Here is a 19,184-nt window from a genome sequence, read left to right as displayed (position 1 = left end):
TTCTTTTCCGTTTCAATTGCGCCACGATCATCGCCTCCGGTGCGATTATTATAATATTATCCGACGATAGAAGAGCAAGTTTTTCTGTACTGCGGATACCGCAATATATCGGGCGCCGAGACGTGCGATTTGAAAAATTTATTCGCGGAAGAAAAGGATGACGAAGAATTAATGAGAAATCCAGGTGATCGGTGGCGAGATGAAATAAAAAAAAAAAAAAAAAATTAACGAAATAAAAAGAATTATGTACGCGGCATTAAAAATCGCGATTCGATAATACGAAACGAACAGGTTTCATGTATACCGTATACATATATGTACGAAGTCAATAAACAAACTTCTTCTATGTACATATACATATGTAACATATGAGTGCGTGTAACACATCTATATTTTATAAATTAATTCTGCACGTAATTAAGGATAACGAGACGACTCAGAATTTGGCCTTGCCTCGGGTGATATTATAAAATTTGTCTTATGAAAGAAGTTATACGAATAACCCAACTTGTAAAAAAATTGGTAAACAAAAATTCATCAACATTATTTTCCAGTATCGCATCATGTATTGCAGACATTTTACTCGGTTTTCTCAACCATCGCAACGTGGATGTGAGAATATTCTCATCGTTTTTTTTTGTTTCGCCCATTTTTTATTTTCCCTTATAATTTTTATCGCTCGATTCGACATCACCGCTGATTCGCAACGTGTATCGTCGCTTGTAACGCACACGTGTCAAGGACCATTTTCATAGGTAAATTTTTGATTGGTCGAAAAATTTGCGAACGGCGATTTACCGTGCCCATACGTACGTACGTACGTACGATGCTTGTGGTACTACACGTGTAATAACGTGACAAAATTTAGCACGTTAAACGTACACATAGATTCAAAATGAACACGTACTTATATCTCTTCGGACGAGGAGGTCGTAAAATAAATTGGCGGAATAAGTACGTAGGATATAAAAATCTGTAGTAATGTAAGTCGTTTACCTCCGATTACATGTGTGTATACATCATGTATTACACGTGGATAATAAGTCCCGTTGGGAATATACATGTATGTATAAGTACATATGATCTGGGTCTGTGCAGGGTATCCTGATAATACCGAGCTGAATTTTCCCGAAGAAATAAAATAAAATAATAATGAGAAATGAGAAGAAACCGGTGAATTTTACCCGCAGAATGTGAAATTCAGTTCTGCCAGTTGTGCGTTAAAAATGGAGAAACGCTCGACGACTCAATAAAGTAGATTCGTGTACGCGTACACCGTACAAATATATAATCAAAAGACGAACTCGATGTAATTTGTGAAACGCGCAGGAAAGAAAATTCATTTCGACTCAATTAAAACTGCACCGCACCGCGGGCGAGACGTTATACGAGCGGCGGGTAAAATTTCAATCGCAAATATTTTGTAACAAGACGGATACGTACGAATAAGTTGCATTTCGTTGTGCGTAATTGATACGTAGTGTGCGTTACTGCGCGTAGCGTTAACCGGTTAATTAACGTACGAAAAAAACATTCTGCAATCTTCGCCGAATGTCCATTCAATAATTTTACGAATATTCCGACCGACGGCAATAAAATACGGAGATTTGCATAAATACGAGGCAAACAATCGTCACATGTATACTTTCGCACCGTGATAAACCGGAATTCAATTTTCGGGTATATTGTACATATTTTTAATTTGTTTGCCTAAGAATTCGTTTAAACACCACCTCGGTCACGTAGTACGATCGCATGATTAATTATAGCCGTATAAACACGAAATTTTCGGGCTGCGTGAAGTTTCCTGAAACTATCATTTTCTCACTTTTTGTCAATCATCCATTTAGTTATACCGTTGCGATAAATTTTTTAAGAAAACAAAAACGAATAATAATTACGGATAATAACGCTGCAGCTTTCGCGTAATCTCCTCTATATATATATATAATTCGACTTCGTTACAAATTTAATCGACTTGGTCGAATAATGGGGATCACGGTGGCGGGAATTATTATTATTATTATTTAATCTTTTGATCGGACATGATAATTGTCGCATTTATAGCGGGTCTCTTCGGTTCACCGCAATTATAAACACGGAGTGGCAATTCTTACGCCATTTCTCTTCGTTGTCGATCTACACAGCGTCGTATCGTGCCGCCTATATTTGAATTAAAACATATAATGTGGCGATCGCGGGATCAATCTCCACGCAAATGTATGTACATAGAAAGAGTTAAATGCAAAATGACCTTTTTCGCTCACTTACTCGATACACCGCTTTGTCAGAGCTGTTGGAAATTTATGCATCTTTCGAAGCGAACCACGCAAAACTCAAACCTGGATTTCCTACGCATTCTTCGGATTTCCTCTTCCGTTTCTCTCCTCTCCCCAGATCGCGAATATCGCGCGCTGAAAGGGCGAAGTGAATCTTTTACTCACCTGAAACAAAAACGTGAAAAAAAACTTTCAACAACCGATCATGGAATGTCAGATCAATTGAAACGCTGTAAAATTGAATCAACCAAAAAATGTAAACCGGAACTCAAGAGTGAATTCAATTGCGGGGGAGAAGTCGGAAAGGGGTGGAAAAGCGAGGATGTACTTTCGCCAAAGTGAAAAAGAAAAAAAAAAGACAAGTAGAAGAAAAATCTAAGATTATCACACGTCGCGTCGCGACTTACTAACCTACGCGATTATTAATGTCGTTGACAGCAGCCGTACGCTATTATTAGAAATATACTTTATTTATAGATCGTCACATACACTTATGTACGCGTAACGGGCAATTACAAATATTTGTACATAACCACCGCAGACGGACGGACAGACGGTTTCAATTGCCGAAGGGTCCGATGCAGTGTCACCGAGGTCCGACCGTACGCGGCCATATTTCTAATTTACATCAATGTACTGATTTACCATTTTATTCTTTGTTTCTTTACTTCTAATTTTTTATTTCTCATCGTGATATTTTCTTTCCATTCCTTTTTTCTTTCGTCACTGGGTGACGTGATCGTACATACTAAATAACATTTAACGATGATCGAGGGTAATTTTTTCACTTTATTCCACCCTACGCGTCATATATTCAATCAAAAGAGTACGTCAGCCTGTGTTTTCGGCTCTAAAAACGGTGTGGGTATAAAATAAGTCGTCTACATCGTGCGTTTGTTTATAATAATTATATAGAAAAAAAAATTTACGCATACCTTATTCTGCACGGAGTTGATTGTCTGACCCGTTAGATCGTGGCTTAATTTTCGGTCGTGTTTTAAATTTGCTAAACGTAACGACCGATAATTAGGATAATTTCGAAACTTTTTGAACGTGTATAAATGTGTATAGTTGCGTATATCCTATACGGATATACATGGCCGTATAATTAGGCGTAAATATTTTCGTAGCAATAATTATTCGCGTAACATATACGGCTGGCTGCTCAATTCATAGGATCCTGTATCGGGCATCGATTAGCTTTACGAATTATAAAATCTCGATCGTCATTCTTTCCCTCCTCAGCGATCGACAATGATTTTTTTTTTTCTCATCGAGACACCCGTTGTGTTTGATTGGGAGATCAAATACGGAGAAGGAAATTAGAAAAAAAAAAAAAAAAAAAAATGGGCAATTTTCAAGAACATGGCTCATCGAGGATTTATTGTTAGTTGGAAGTAATTATGTTTCTAGGGTCAGTCGGGATCCGATCGGTTTTCCTGCACCCCCCATAGAACGCGAACGGTCACTTCTGTTCGCGTTATTATCCAGGTAACTAACTGTAAATGTCACAAATCGTTTAACAATAAGAGGGTTTTATTATTTCAGAGGGCGGTTCGTTATTTTTCGGACTATATAAGACCCCCGTAGACCTAGATATTTTTCTCATTGTGCGAAAAGACACGAAACGAAAATCGCGTCGCGTCAACGTTTTCGAAAAAGTGCACAGTTGAAGTTTTTCGTTTTTAATTTTGCCGGAGGGTTGAAAAAATTAAAACACTCCAATTGTGCGTCTCGAGTTTACCGACCATCGAATATACTGTGATATCGAAGTTAAGCTTTTCCGGTTTAATAAATTATGCGATAACGGAAGGACGATTATAGCCGTACCCGCGAAAATAAGAAATAAAATTAAAAAAAAAAAAAGTCTACAAGGGTCGATTATCCGTGCGGAGAATGCAGCGTGGCCGCAATCGAGATTATAAATTCTAGAGTGATGCGGCGAATTTAATAAGTGCAGTTTTACGGTACCCGAAAGATAAATTCGACAATAAATTCGCTCTCGCGTGTATCGTACCGCACAGTGCACACTTCGGGCAAGTTTATTTAAACTCGAACTAACGCGGTGGAAATTTTATTCAAAAAATACCCATCCAAGGAAAAAGAACGAACCGTCTGTTTGCGATGGCGATTCTCGTGTCAGGTAAGTCGAGTCGAAATAAAATGACAAATCGAACGTTCAAAAAAAAATGGAATTTCAGTCGCATTTTTTAGTCCATTTTGAAAATGACATCTCCTACGGTGTCAACGAATGGTACAGTCGTAGCTCCTGCCATCTGAGGGCTGTTCCTTCTACCGCGATACACGAATGATCCCCTTCCTACGCCCCTTCTCGATCGGTAAGTCAGTTTCAGTGGACGAAAACCAGTTCGACACAGCCGAACAACAATAATATATTCCGTAGAAACTTTACAAGGCGATCAATACCCGGCGGAAGGCAGGAACGGCTCTCGTAACTTACTGACAATATATAACACGACTTTATCAACCTCGCAAGCTGCTCCCCTCCGATCCCAACGTTCCAAAGTGGGAGAGAAACTCGTAAAACCCGGGGGGGTTGTTAGCCCTGAAACGAAAGTTGTAGACTTTCGGGAATCGATCCGTTTCAAGTATCGCGTTTTTCGATGGTACGGCACGGCGGGGGGTTAGTTACTTCCCGTAACGATACTGTTCGAGAAAAAAGGAGAGAATTTTCTGAAAAATATAAGTTCAGCTGCGAAATGCGGGGAAAACTGAAGTACGCAGATGACTACCGCCGTGATGTAAATTTGGCGAACGATCGACGCCGTATTCTTGTCGGCGAGCGTAATCGATAACGCACTTTGATCGGACGAATCGTCTCGTTCGCTTTTGATTAGATAAAATTGTTTAAAAGAACAAAATGGTAACCCCACTTTTCGCCAACTAGACACATACCCCGCCAATCTGTAGCGTCACACGCAAACTGAGATCGACATTCCTGACGATAAGAGCGTCTCGCGTTAAGAGAAAAGCCGAAGTATCCACCTTTCGGGACCTGAACCGATTTGCGGAGAAGTCGAAACACCCGAATACATCCGGTGTAGATTTTCGCGCCTCTCTCTCCGCACCGTCGAATTTCCCCTCCCCGTGTCTATTCCCCGCACATCTCGAAGGCGAAAAACGAAGGATAGAAAAAAAGGTCGGAGCGCGACACCGCGAAGGGCCGGGGTGTAAAAAGAGGAGAGTCGGGCATCGAACCATGACCCGTGGCACCTGTTGCTGCCGCACGGAGCGTTCGCGAGGCGAAGCCAACCTGACCTAGCGTCACCTGCGCGCACCGCAGTTCTTTGGACCGTGACGAAAACACATCGGAAGTCATCTCAATCGGCCATTGTATGGATATTAGATCGCCGGCCAAGTAGCGATTCGGCCGCGTCGAAACGCCCCGGAGATGAGACGATTCGACGCTCGAATTGGGGAAAATTTTGAAAAATTCCAACCCGAAATTTCTCCGGTACAATTTTCACGGAGCGTATCTCCATGTTTGCCACGTAATTATCCAACGATACGTGGACGTTGGTTACATACTCACATCGGTATGTACGTACGTGGGTACTTATTACGTACACTCGTATGTGACATGGGAACAGGGTTATTAGGATGACATTAAAATCGCTATAAACGTCTCGGCGGTTCATTTCTATTCTAATTTTCCCGTATGACGTAATTTAGTGAGCTCGTAGACACGATAATCGAGTATAAAATACTACGGGCGACGTAACCCTGCGCCCGCGGTACATGACATCAGGTGATGTAAGTACGTGTAATAATGCCACGAATGCTTTGAACGAGTCTAATTGCGGAGTGAATACGTTGTAAGCAACATACGTACATATGATTACAATTAGGAGGGTCCTTCGTACGCGACGCAGACCGTTAATTTTTCGAGCTGAATTTCGCGTGAATGAGTTGGGTGGCGAAAATAAAAATTGATGCGCTAAGGTTCCGAGAGACGTAAAAAGAAGAGAATGAAAAAAAGGAGAAGGGCGATATCGTGCGGATCCACGAGATTATTTTCGGCGTTCTTCGATCGATTCGGTTGAATAATCTTAATTATAATCGCGGGAACGGTGAAAGTCGATGAACTTGAAAGTCGGCGAATGTCAACCGGGTATATTACACGCAGCGTAAGACGACTACCGGATAAGTTACCAGCGTCGCGAACCGAATGTACATAAATTTATTCCACCGATGCAAACAGGTTCTGCGGGATGAATTTTTTTTTTTTTTTATTGTTATTAATTTTATTGATGCAGTTTTTTTTTTCTTTTTTGTATTTTTTGCGCTCATGTTCCGTACCTGTATGTCAACTCTGTACCCACGCGGACTGCAATCGCGATGCAAAATATTATTTTTGCGGCTGAAAATTCACCACAATGTAATCGCGAGCGATTAAATGAAAAAATTCCTCCCTCGTTTCGTTTTCTATCTTTTGTGGCCGCGCAGTTTACCGGTCGGACGAATTTATCTTTTCTCTACAATTTTCAACCAATTAATTAGTTTGTTAGACTTTGCCACATTTTTTATTACCTCGCTATGAATAAAACTATGATACACCTAAATCGAGAGATCGTTACAAAGTAGGTTATACACTTTGAAGAAGAAAAAAATGAAAAAAAGCCAAAGCTTTTTTTGGCAACAAAAAAAAAAAAAAAAAAATAAAGTTCAAAATTCGAACACGAATAATGCGAGACACAAAAATCAATGATATTGGATTATTTCGTTTTACGTGATATCAACTTCAATACCAAATTCTCCGTTTCAATTCTCCGTTTCTCTACGTGTTCCAATTTAACACAATAGTTGATAATAATTACACGATCGACCGGAGCTTGCGGGGTCGACCGAAACCGCGTATATTGTAATTGATCCATAAATGTCACATCGTTGGTGCACATTCATTTCTCGATATTATAATTAAACTCGTATCGCATAATGTGGACGTTAGAATCAACGATTAGGTATATTTAGATGGCCGTATATTAAAGCTGCAGTGGACAAAGGTCCATGGGTTGAGATACAGCGTACGTGTACATATCTCTTTTTTCTGTCTAATCGTGTAATGCAAATTGATTAATTATTCAACCTCATTTCTTATTATTATCATCAACACATTACGTGACGACAATAACGACTCGTTGACGGGATGCCGCGATCGCGATACACCCTATAAAACAAACAAGATCGATCGATACGCGATAAAAAAAAAAAATCTTCAAAAAATTAGAAAAAAAAAAAAGAAACAATTTGATAAACAAAGAACTATAACACTGCACGCGGTGTAACCAGCGAAAACTCAAAGTCGATAACTATATAATGCGGTCTACCGATACATTACCGATATTTCCGCATTGTAACTCCAATCTTTAACCAATTGATTATATTCCCATCAAGAGAGTGAAAAAGAATAGAAAAGAAAAGAGCAAAAAAAAAAAAACAATGTACATACATCGATACCAACGTCAAACTAAAAAGAGAAGTAGAAGAAAAAAATCGAGACACGAGCAAGAAATAGAACACGGAGATCGGTAAAAGAACGGAATTAAAAATAAAAAAAAAAAAAGAAAAGAAAAGAAAAAAAAATCATGCGTTGTACGTTTATACGAGATAAGCGTAAGTATTCAAGGATGAAAGATGGTATCGTATATCTACACGGTTTCCGAGATACAATTCACGTCGATCGCTTCCGAGCTGAATGAACTTTTATTGTTCAGCTCTACAACGTATCTGGCTCAATTATCTAGTTAATATACGTGTACGAGTTACACGTGTACGCCGATATCACGTGTACGCATACAGCCAAGTTTGAAATTTAATCGATTGGGATGAACGAAGAATATAGTCTGTCGTTATTGTAAGAACTACTATTTTTATTTCTTTATTTTTTTTCTTTATTACGTCTATCGCGTCATTACATCTCAGACAAACAAGTCGCGAATGTATCGTGCGTGACGGTTACATACTCCATGTTCCGTGATATGCAAAGTCGATATAAAACGGTGAATCTGAAATTCTGATTGAAAAAAAGTTTCACGATTTGATTTTACTGCACAGACGAACGAATTTCTCTTCGTTTTTCTTCCTTTCAAAAGCGCAGCGATTATTCTTGTAACAATCGACGTACGATATGCATGCAGCATGTTAATTATACCCAACGGTTATTACTGCAACTTTACGATAAAAGTAGGCGCAAATTACACAACGTTATCTTTTCTAACGCGAACTGAGAATATTTCATAAAAATGAAGAAGAAAGAAATAAAACTGAGTAAAAAAAAAAAAAAAAAAGGGCCCATGAGGGAAAATTAGGCTGCACAGCAACAGCAGCGATATCGTTGAATGTAGTCGGTAAAGTTTTCGAACGCCTAGGCTATCGGTTGTATTATATCGTGTGTGTACGATGTTGAAACTTTCTTTTGAATAATAGGGGTGAATCACGCTCGTACGTTTTGCACTTCCAAAAATTAGATAATACGTTAAATTTTCCATTTCAAGTATACAATTAGCTAATTCATACCGAACGTAAAGTTTTATTTCTCTAAAAAATAATAATTCAACTCTTCGACGATCCAAAGTCGCTGTAGGTATGTCAGACATATTTTCAGAATTCAAGTCATCGTTCAATTCACGTCGAACCTCGCTATCTGATATCGTTTCGCGTTAATAAAATTTTAATGCAAGGTCTTGTAAGAAATTTAAATAATCCTGCAAGTAATATTATGCACATAAAATCATATACAATCTATACGACTTTTTATATCTACCGACATCATTGCATATATCGCGAAATGGAAAAAAAAAAAAAAAAAAAAAAGAAGAAGAAAAAAATCTACAACCCGTGCCGCGAATAAACCTTCGCAAGTTTATCGATAGCCCGTACCTAGCTTCACCTGTACCCATCTCAGCGGAGCGTCGAGATAGTCGAAGGTAACGCGTTACGGTATAGATCACATAGTTAAATTTATACGGTAGCACGCTAATGTAATTGCAAACAATTATCCTCTCGCGGTAGGTAAAAATGACCTATAGGTAGTCGCAGTACGTACAGTAGTCATTACACGCGACTGGCTGATTTTATCATCGTGGATCATCGCGTATAAATAAACCGATGCATTCTTCCCCTGTGAACGGATGAACGACGACTCGAAAGAGGAACGTGACGATGAAGAAGAAAAAAAAAACAAATATTCCGCGGACGGAGAGTGTTTGACCTTCGAACGAACACGATTATCTTCCGAACGTTTAGTGATTGAAAGATGAAAAATTGAAGAGAACCGATTGATTTATTTTTTTGATACAACTTTCCTCTCATTACCTGCCAATGAATGACGAGTTAAACTAATATATATTATATGTAAAAAATAAATGTCGCGCTTACGTGGAGGGATCGGGTCGGTCGTCGGCGACGTCGACACTTCGGAGAAAACGATCCCACAAACTTAAATCGAACGACGATAACTCGCGTCGTTAAAATTACGAGTGGTGTATAAAAAAAAACTTGGTATTATTCTTACGTATGTACGTCAGGTGAGAAACCCAGTCGTACTCAAAGGGCTTCTTTATTCTATAATTTACGCTCCAAATAACCAGCCTATACCCGACCGTTGCTGACGATAAGACGTCGAGAAATTTCACGTTTCTCAGACGCATTTTACCGCCCGTTGTCGAATTTTTTCGAATCTCATATTGTGGACGCGCCCCCTTAATTGCTTCTCCGATTTTGGAAATTTTCTATTTTTTTTTTCTCTCCTTCTTTTCAAATTGAAAGTTTTTTTAGTGATATTATCACACGTGGATGTAAATTACGAGAAGAGAAAGACGAAGAACAAAAGTGAGGTGTGAGTTTAAATAGTATCATATGAAATTGAGATTAATCTCGTGTGTGATATTTAGCGATTAGGTTGCAAAGTAGGTACATACATAGCCGTGTATAGCTCACACGTGAAACGGGAGCGCAGTGACATATGCATTAACGTAATTACCTTTGACGAGAATAATTTGCGACTCGCTAAGTACGTACATGGTTGATTATGCTAAAAATAGAGAAATTACCGTACACAGGCACGATACGAACTACGGAGGCTCAGCTAACTCGGCTGGAATAAAAACGAAAAGAAAAAATTGGGGAAAAAAAGCAAAAAAAAAAAAAAAAACCCAAAACAACTGATCGGTAATAATTTTTTTTTCATACAATAATTTTATCGCAAGAGTTATACCTACTTCGGCGAAAAGTAACGAAACGGAACGCAAAATTAATTAGCAAATAGTGGAAATTAAAGTAATAACGACGCTAATCGACGCGAGACGATTCGTATGCACGTGTACAATTCTTTTCTGATTTCGTCTTACAACGAACAGTTATTACGTCTTTCGAAACACCCGGCTAAACGTATAGGTGATCCGCGATAAATATTTAAAATAAAATTGAATCAACGACGATCGTCCGCGTTATTTGATCAAAGAATATCGAGCCGCTAATTAATTAGACAGTGTCCGCCATAAACTCCGAACGTCTCGCAACAATCGAATTATTTATCGTCGTACGGTCCAAATATATCATATCCCTAACAAATGCGTTTCAACACGATCGTGTAATTGACGATCACTTTTCAACGCCGTCGACATATCGCTAACACAATTTCTAAACGATGACGTACACGTACTCATACATCGACGTTTGTATTTCGAACCGCCGAATTAAATCGTTTTTTATTTAATCCGTAAAAGACTAGCGCATAATTTTTTGTAACCTAGTCGGATACGGCGCCAGGTAACAAGCTCCCGCATGAGATAATCGACGGAGAGCGGTACACCCGATGCGTTCGATAAGATTGAAAGAAAAAAAAAAAATGGAAAAAAGCGATGGGTGAAACCCGCCCACGATACATAGCTACGTGTGACCCGGATACTAACGACGCTCTGTTACCACCTGCGTTCCGGTTTACTTGCATATCAATTAAGCATGCGTCAATTTTTACTTCATCTTTTTGCTTTTTTCCGTTCCGTTACGCAACGCGATCATCCGGCGATAATCCGCGACGAGCGGAGAGAAAGATGGAAAAATTGAGCGCGTGTCGAGCTCCGCATAGTCAACGTTACGACGCGACGGGGGGGAGGAGGGTCCGTTAAAAATTGGCTGTGATTAAGGAAAAACGTTTTTTCAGAATTTAATTAGGTACAAATGCCGCGCAGAGCCAATCGCCTATGGTATTGCACGACGATTCAAAGCCGTGAATAAAAGCACGCGGCGCTTCGTTAACGAGGCAATTGACGCTCCCCCGCGGATTAATTGATCCAGATTAATTCGTATTATGTACGACGTACGGGGCGATGGCGGTCGGCGAAAGAATAAAATCGAGGGGATTTATGGCTCTGATTTTTTCGGAGTCGTAAAATTCGGGCGATGCGGTAATACTCGTGCCAAAAGCGGGTGTATGTCATTCGAGGACTATTTTCTAGGATACCGTTGGCTCGCCGCTCGGGCTCCAGGCGGAAGGTCGAAAAAAATGAAAGTAAGAACGGAGCAAGGTCGAAACTGCGTTATTCGGTCGGGCCGTAAATATAATGAAACCGTCGCCTGTTAATTGCAACGAGTTTCGTCAAATGAAATCCTGCACGCCAATTAGGACCGCGAGGAGGAACCTCCCGGAGAGCGCCACGATTCAATCGTAACTCCTGCAGTCGAGAATGGACAAAAAAGAGAAGGAAGAAATAAATGGCAATTGCAGGCAAAAGAAGGCGAGGACTTGGAAAAAATTAAGTGAAACAAACGACCGAAAACCCCTTCATTTCTAAACATAGAGACGGACGTTGCACGTAATTGGCAAACAACCGAGTTCCCGGTTTGCCCTTCAATTCGGGTACCGCGATAATCGCGGGTCCTCGTGTAAATCATATCGCCCACGAATCGTGCCGCGACCATTCAACGAAACCGTACGAAATACACGCTGGGTAATTTAAAAATGAGGTACCTACGACAAGTTAACGTAACGCGCGTAACGTAAGATCGCGCGTTGCTATCTGTTAGCGTAAAATAAATTACGGGGACGTCGACGTCATACCTAATTACGCGGTTTCGAAACCTACGGGCGTCGTCGCATCATCGGGTCTGATGTTCTTCGCGTCGCGCCAGTTTTCGTCACTTTTTTGTTTTAAAAAAATTTTCTTTTCAAGCTCGGATAAGAAAAATTTCACACTTTTCTAGGAGAGCGTATACATCGTTTTCGACGAGGTCCAAACGGTGTCGGATGACCTTTGCGATCAGCGTATCGGATCTTGAATAGTAATAAAAGAACGACGACTGAAACTTGAACTCGACGAGTCAACGGAATAGAAAAATTCGAGGCATCGCCGCGGCCGAACCGACGAAAAAATTCTTCCTCATTTCTTTTCTCCACAGCGCAGCGGTGGTCGTGGGAAATTATAGCACAGAGTTCGCTTTTTGGAACCGGAAAATTCAACGTTATTTCAATGTGGTAGGTAACACATAGGCACATTTAACGAACGGTGAATCGCACGGTTGGAACTTGTGACTCGACGAACGTCCGTTAGTTTTGTAACGTTGAATTGCACCGGGTGAATTTCGACGTGATCCAGAAGACGACGTCCGTCGCCATGCACTTGTCAAGCGTCGAGTCGGTGGGAAAAAAAAATTCCGGAGTATGTACTCCGAAAATGACTCTTTTTTTTTCTCATTCACCTTGTGGGAATGACTGTTCCTTTTTTACGTTTTTTTCTTTCTTGGATCTAACGTCCTTCCGTCACTTGTAGTATACGGTACAAATTTTGTTCATTCCGCGACGGTTTCACCTTCGTTATACGTAGCTTAGAGTCTACCGGCTCGCTTATTGGTAACGCAGTAGACGTACTACGTACTACCTTGCGCTCTATGTTCTCGTTATCGTCGAGAAACGTTTGTTTTTTACGAATTTGAATTTTAAATTAGCTCTGCAATACGCGCATACGTTGCTTTCCCACGGTCTCTGCGTATACTGCAAAATTATGACCGATCTGAGGAATGAGAAATCTGCATTTTCTTTATGCCAATTGTTTTTTTTTTTTTTTTCTCCCTGTAACAGCGCGTTGATTCATTTTTTCCAGTCGAAGGAATTTTAGACTTTTTCCCATTACAATAGAGGACATGTGGCCGAATTCATGTGTTACAATGTCGGTCGACTGGTTTACGTGCGACGAAGTATTTTTGTAACAGAATTGATAAGCCGAGCGAAATAAAACTCCCATAAAGAAGATTGACTTATCAGACTCTAATTTCACGATTGATCTCGACGTGGGTCACGACCTTGCGAACCGATCGCTCCACTTTACCTATTGACCCTTTCGCGGTTCATCGGACATAAATTCGCGGGAATCTTTCTTTCTCCAGCTGATTTTTGCGCACGTCTTTTAATTAGCCGATTGAATTTTTTTGAAGAAAAAAAAAAAAGAAAAAAAAAATCTCAAGCGAATACTACGGGTACGGTACGGTAACAGTTGTTTCGAAAGACTCACGCGACCGCGAAGACACGTTCGCGGTGGTTTGGAAACTGTCGTGACCTCGGCATAGGTAAGGTCGTTGAATTTCTTTTCATTTTTTTTACGTACAACCGCAGTACTTCGATAATAGCGGCGTTAAGATCGGTGGAAAAAAAATGCTAATTAACGTTGCGTGGATAGCGATGATCATCGCATAGATGTATAAATTTACCTGCCCAAAATGTCAATCTCATTAATTGCAACCAGACTGGCCACGCCTCGTTCTCTAAATATAATCACATTACGTGTCGGCTCAAGCGTATACAAACCGACAAAGTGGACACACGTCGCGATCTCGAAACACCGCTCAGAATAATTGACGCAAAGAGTATAAAAAAAGTAAAAAAGCCAAAAAAAAAAAAAAAACAGTCGAGCCAGACAGAGAATGAAATTTACCCTCATCCCTTTTTTTTTTCATCGAGACCTTCCGATGTGCACTCGTGAAACCGAGTACCTGTGACGATCTTCGAAAGAAGGTTGAAAAAAAAAAGAAAGGAAAGAAAGAAAGGAAGGACAAAAAAACGTGAAATTCGTCGATATACCCGTACAATACGACGTCGAAGTAACGTGGATTGTCGGATTGATAGAGTTGAACTGAAAAATGTCTGCGGAAAGACCGCGGCGGGTAATACGATCCCGAGTTGCAGGGATGAGGCGGCGTGTATACAACACGGGAGATCCTATTTCGTAGCGCTTTCGTACCGTACTCCACGAGGGAAACGACCCCAGGAACCGGAGTGGTGAAGCTGGCGAACGAACGAACCAGAAGCTACGCCGCTCGCTCGCAGCCGCGATCAAACAAATTTGCTCATAATATTTGTTTAATTACGAGCGGGGGATAAACACGTCTCTTATTATACACCGTGCACATCTTCTGCACCCGATTGTTCGCGGAATAAAAATATTCGAAGGAATAAAGGAAGCGTCTGCAGTTTCTCGTTGGTTTCATTATTTTTTATTTTTTTTTTGTTTTTTTCATTTTGCTTCTTCTCCGTAAGGCGGTAGAAAATATTTGGAATAAAATCGTGACTAAGAAAAAAATTCGCTGACTAGCTCGCGTTCGTCTTAGAATTTTTTTCATTCATATTTTTTTTATTTTTTTTTACAACGGTACGAGGCGCAACGAAGAGTCATCACGGTATACGTACACGGAGTCGGATTGTCACATTGTTTTAGTTCTGAAAAGCTGCAGCATAATTTGAAAGCAAGAGTCGAGTTAGTTTGTTTTTTTTTTTTTACCGGGTTCTTTAGAAACTCGAATATCAAATATTAGCGCAAATCTTTTTTCCTCTCCTTGTTTTTTTTTTTTGGTCTCAACATTTTCGTTGTTACGTTAGAAAAACCGTAAACCGTATTCAACGTTATTCGGGGAATATGAAATTAGGATCGGATTACAGCTGTTAGAAAAATCCCCCAAAAAAAAATTCACGAAACTTGCACCCGTTACACGTATTAAAAATAATGATCGGTCCTCCGCCGCCGCGTATTCCTTACCCGAGGAGATTCGGATCTATATTTGATACTATTTGTTTTTCGACGTATACAATGTAGGTACGTTGTACATCCGGTTACAACATTCCAATCCACCCATAGCATTCCTACGTGTGTACCAATTAAAAACGAGCGCACAAAACTACATACATTACAATCGAAACGAAAACCAGATTTCGATGATAAAAACGCGGTTTTACGGGAAGGTGTGCATATCATAATTAGCGCAATACGTGCAACCTGCAGTCGAACGAGCAGACCGAGATTAAATCACGAGCTCGTTGCGTTATAACACAGTTATGCCATCCGACAGCTGATATTGGGCCGGATAAAAGACGTCGTGTCGCGCTGATAGATTGAAAGCTAATTAGCACCAACCGCGATCATACGACTGTATAGGTGCGTACGTGCGTACGTCCGGATTGTTTGTGTGCAATTTTCATGTGGGTGCAATGAATAGATGAATTTAAGCGCAACGCTAATTTAAAAAAAAAAAAAAAAAAATCAGATATCGGAATCGTCAATTTTTTATAAAATTAAAATCACGACTTATTGTTCGAAACGTAACAAGGTACAGCAAAAAATTGGGGGAGGGGAATCGACCGAACGATTCTCGATCAATGCAGCGCGAACAACTCGAATGTACAGCGGGGTACGAATATACGATCACAGATTCGAATCAATAAGTCGTCCGTTCGTCGGGAATTTATACATATATCATATACCCGAATGTAGAATGTGGTGGAGATTTTTCCTTATACGACGTTAATCTTCGGAGTTATCGAGAACGTTGATGTGGACATACGAGTTTTAAAATAGTTTCGAATAGTTTTGAATATCTAATTTCAAGGATGCCGAGTTTCTTACGCTATTGCAACGTTTCGCCGAGGAACGACGCCCAGGTATAATATGTAAAAGGTATAACGAGATTACCATGAGAAAATAATAACGACCTTTATATTCAAATGAAGTGCTACTTAATAGCTCGCGTGATTTCTGATCCGCCGCGAATAAAAAATAATAAAAATAAAACGATCGCAAACAGGCGCGTTACATAATAACGATACAAACCAATTTCGCTCATCTCGTCCACGGCGAAGCGCCACCGAATTGCCCATGGAGGAGAAAAAAATAAATAAATAAATAAATAAATAAACAAATATGGAGAGACGAGAAATTGACTACAATTGAAAATTTAATTGAAATAAAATCATTTCTCCGATAAGGTAACACATGAAATAATTAAAAGACACGAGAAGCGCTCCGCGTGATATCGAACGCGAGCGAATAGAGAGCGACACGCACAAGTTGCAGGCACGCAGGTTGGGAAATTACACGTACGCACCGCAGGGATGAGATGGACAACAACGGGGCGAAGCAGGTGTCGAGTTTGTCGGAAGCACTTCGACGTTACCTGGGTCTCGGTTAATTTAATTTTCACTTACGTTACTTCAATTAGCAAATGTCTCGCGGTAACGAAGGACCGTAATGGATAGCGTTCCTCGTCGGTTGCTTACTCCCCCCCCCCCCCCCCCCCCGTTATTTTCCTTCGTCTTTCGAGGATTCGATTTCGGCGATCGATAACGTAGAAGAAAAAAAGGAAGAAAATCCTCGTTTACTCACCCGGCTAGTTTTTTCTCACGCTAGTAACCGAGACAACATTAATTTCCCGCAATTGCGATTACACACGGAGCGCACTTCCGAAAGTCTCCCTTATCGCGAGAAATCTCAAGGGTTGTTCCCATGATTCTTGTAACGTTGAGAAGTCGTTGAGAACTGTGAGAAAAAATACGCAACACGAAGAACCGCGTCCTTATCAGTCGCGCCGACCAAAACTATTCCAAAAAACATTCGAACCGTTGACGAAAAAAAACAAAAAATCAATAAATAACCTCAGCTGTTTCGATCGATCTGAAACGCCAAATCGATTCGGCCTCGCGACGATCATAGCCACGGGCTATACTGGAATGATTTGAAAAAAAAAAAAAAAACTCCGTCCGTTCAGCGCCGTCACAGTCGCGTGTAGTACATCTCGTAAATTTTCGGCATGTTTCAATCCCTAAAACTAATGAAACCGCGGTAGCAAAATTAACGTCCCGGTTTACCGGGTGCGAGCTCCTCGCCCGGGGGAAGAGAGCCATTCTCCGTACAACCGAGGATAATAGCATGGGGAAAACACCGCACGCAAGGGTAGCTAACTGAACTCCAAGGCCGAAGTAGTATAGGTACCATGCAGCAAAGCGTGTAACTTGTACGAATGTATAATATATGGACGTATAACGTTCACGTGCATACGTACGTACATTCGGCAGACAATTTCCTGGCGTGTGTGAGTGATTTTTTTTTTTTTTCTTTTTTCAACTTCAGCTAGGAGGGTGAATCTATTACCGGCGCCCCACGTAGCCCAGAAACCTACGCGCGTTGGTTTCTTGCTTCTTTTTTATCTTCGTCCCTTCGAAAAGCCTCGTCAGATTTCGGAGATTATTTCATCACGCGGAATCTTCGTTTTCCGGGTTCGAAGGATTTTAATATTCGTAGGCGCATGGTTGGTCGGCTCTAGAGCGTCGCGATATCGAATCACATGGTCGTTATACGGCGCCCGAGTACCCTGGAGTTTAATTCGCGATTATTATCATCGTCGCGTTTATTTGTTCAGACGTATTTTTCTTGGGAGCGAAAAAACGGCTCGGATAGAGCGAACGGACGAGCACCGGGTCTATGCCGGCAGATCTAACGACGAGGATCGCAATTATACCGCAATAGCCGACAAAGGCGTCCTGTCGCCGTCTACGAGATAGATAAGATAAAATCTGCTATTCGGTGTCTCAATAAAGCGAACTATTCCGAAGAAGATATTCAGAGAATCCGCGACTGCTGATTGTCGAGGGCGTTCGAAAAAAAAATAATCAACACCGTCGACGAGGTGATTTTAATTTATATCCGAATCGCCTTTACCCACTGCGAATTTTCATTCGGCGTGTAATACTTCGCCCTCCGAACTTCGTTACTACTTATCGTTAACGACGAAACGCGATGGCTGCAGGGGAACCGGTTCGGACCAAAAATAGGAGAACGAAAGACGCGCGGGACAACTCCTGCATATAACAGGAGGTCACACGTCGCGCAGATGCCGATGATGAGGTAGGGAAGCGGAAGAGTAAGATATGCGAAAGAAGAAGGAAGAGGAAACTGGGAGAAATTTTACGAGCCACGCGTTGAAGAACCTCACCGACGCCTATAGGTATACACACGCTATGCGAAGAGAACGCGCGCTGACGCAAACAGGATGTGCACATATTATACGTACGTCTAGCATAGTTAAACCCTGGTGCAACTACACCTACCATAAATAATAAGCCGCGGTGGTATACGACGGTTGTATAATGAGCGCAGGAACGACCCAGCGATACTCAAATCGCACCTATCCTACGGACGCAGGATTCGCCGGAATGGATGGGAAATTTTTGCGATACGAGGGCGAAAAATGAAGAAGATGAAGAAAAAAAAACATCACCCGATCATAGCGTGGGTGAAAATATTCCATGGAAAGTTAAAGGAAACGTAGAAGTTGGTTCGGATGGGGAGGGTTGTGTTTCGTTGGATAAACTAGGCGAGCGAGTGACTGGAATTTATAATCGATCATATATTGTGGAGGTTCGGATGACGGCGGGATCGAATTCCGCTGGCCTTTAAATTACGCATGCAGAACCTTCCGCGTAGAAGCGAGATGATGACATGAATTCTCGACGAAACATTATCAAGTAGTCTCAAATGACACGATTCGAGCGAGAAGGAATGGATGCTGTACAGGGGTACGTCATAGAATGTATCAAACTCCCGTACCGAATTGAAACGCGTTATT

General features: G+C 40.9%; 1 protein-coding gene across 1 annotated transcript in view; it reads right to left on the bottom strand.

The window, feature by feature from the left end:
• The window catches only part of LOC105684555 (microtubule-actin cross-linking factor 1), a 144,592-nt gene that overhangs the window by 123,521 nt on the left and 1,887 nt on the right, over positions 1 to 19,184 (bottom strand). The gene's annotated exons all lie outside the window — the stretch shown is intronic.

This window comes from Athalia rosae, chromosome 2 (assembly GCF_917208135.1).
Source record: "Athalia rosae chromosome 2, iyAthRosa1.1, whole genome shotgun sequence".
Taxonomy (NCBI): Eukaryota; Metazoa; Arthropoda; class Insecta; order Hymenoptera; family Athaliidae; genus Athalia; species Athalia rosae.
Note: the sequence above shows the minus strand (reverse complement) of the source record. Positions and strands in the feature narration are given on the sequence as shown.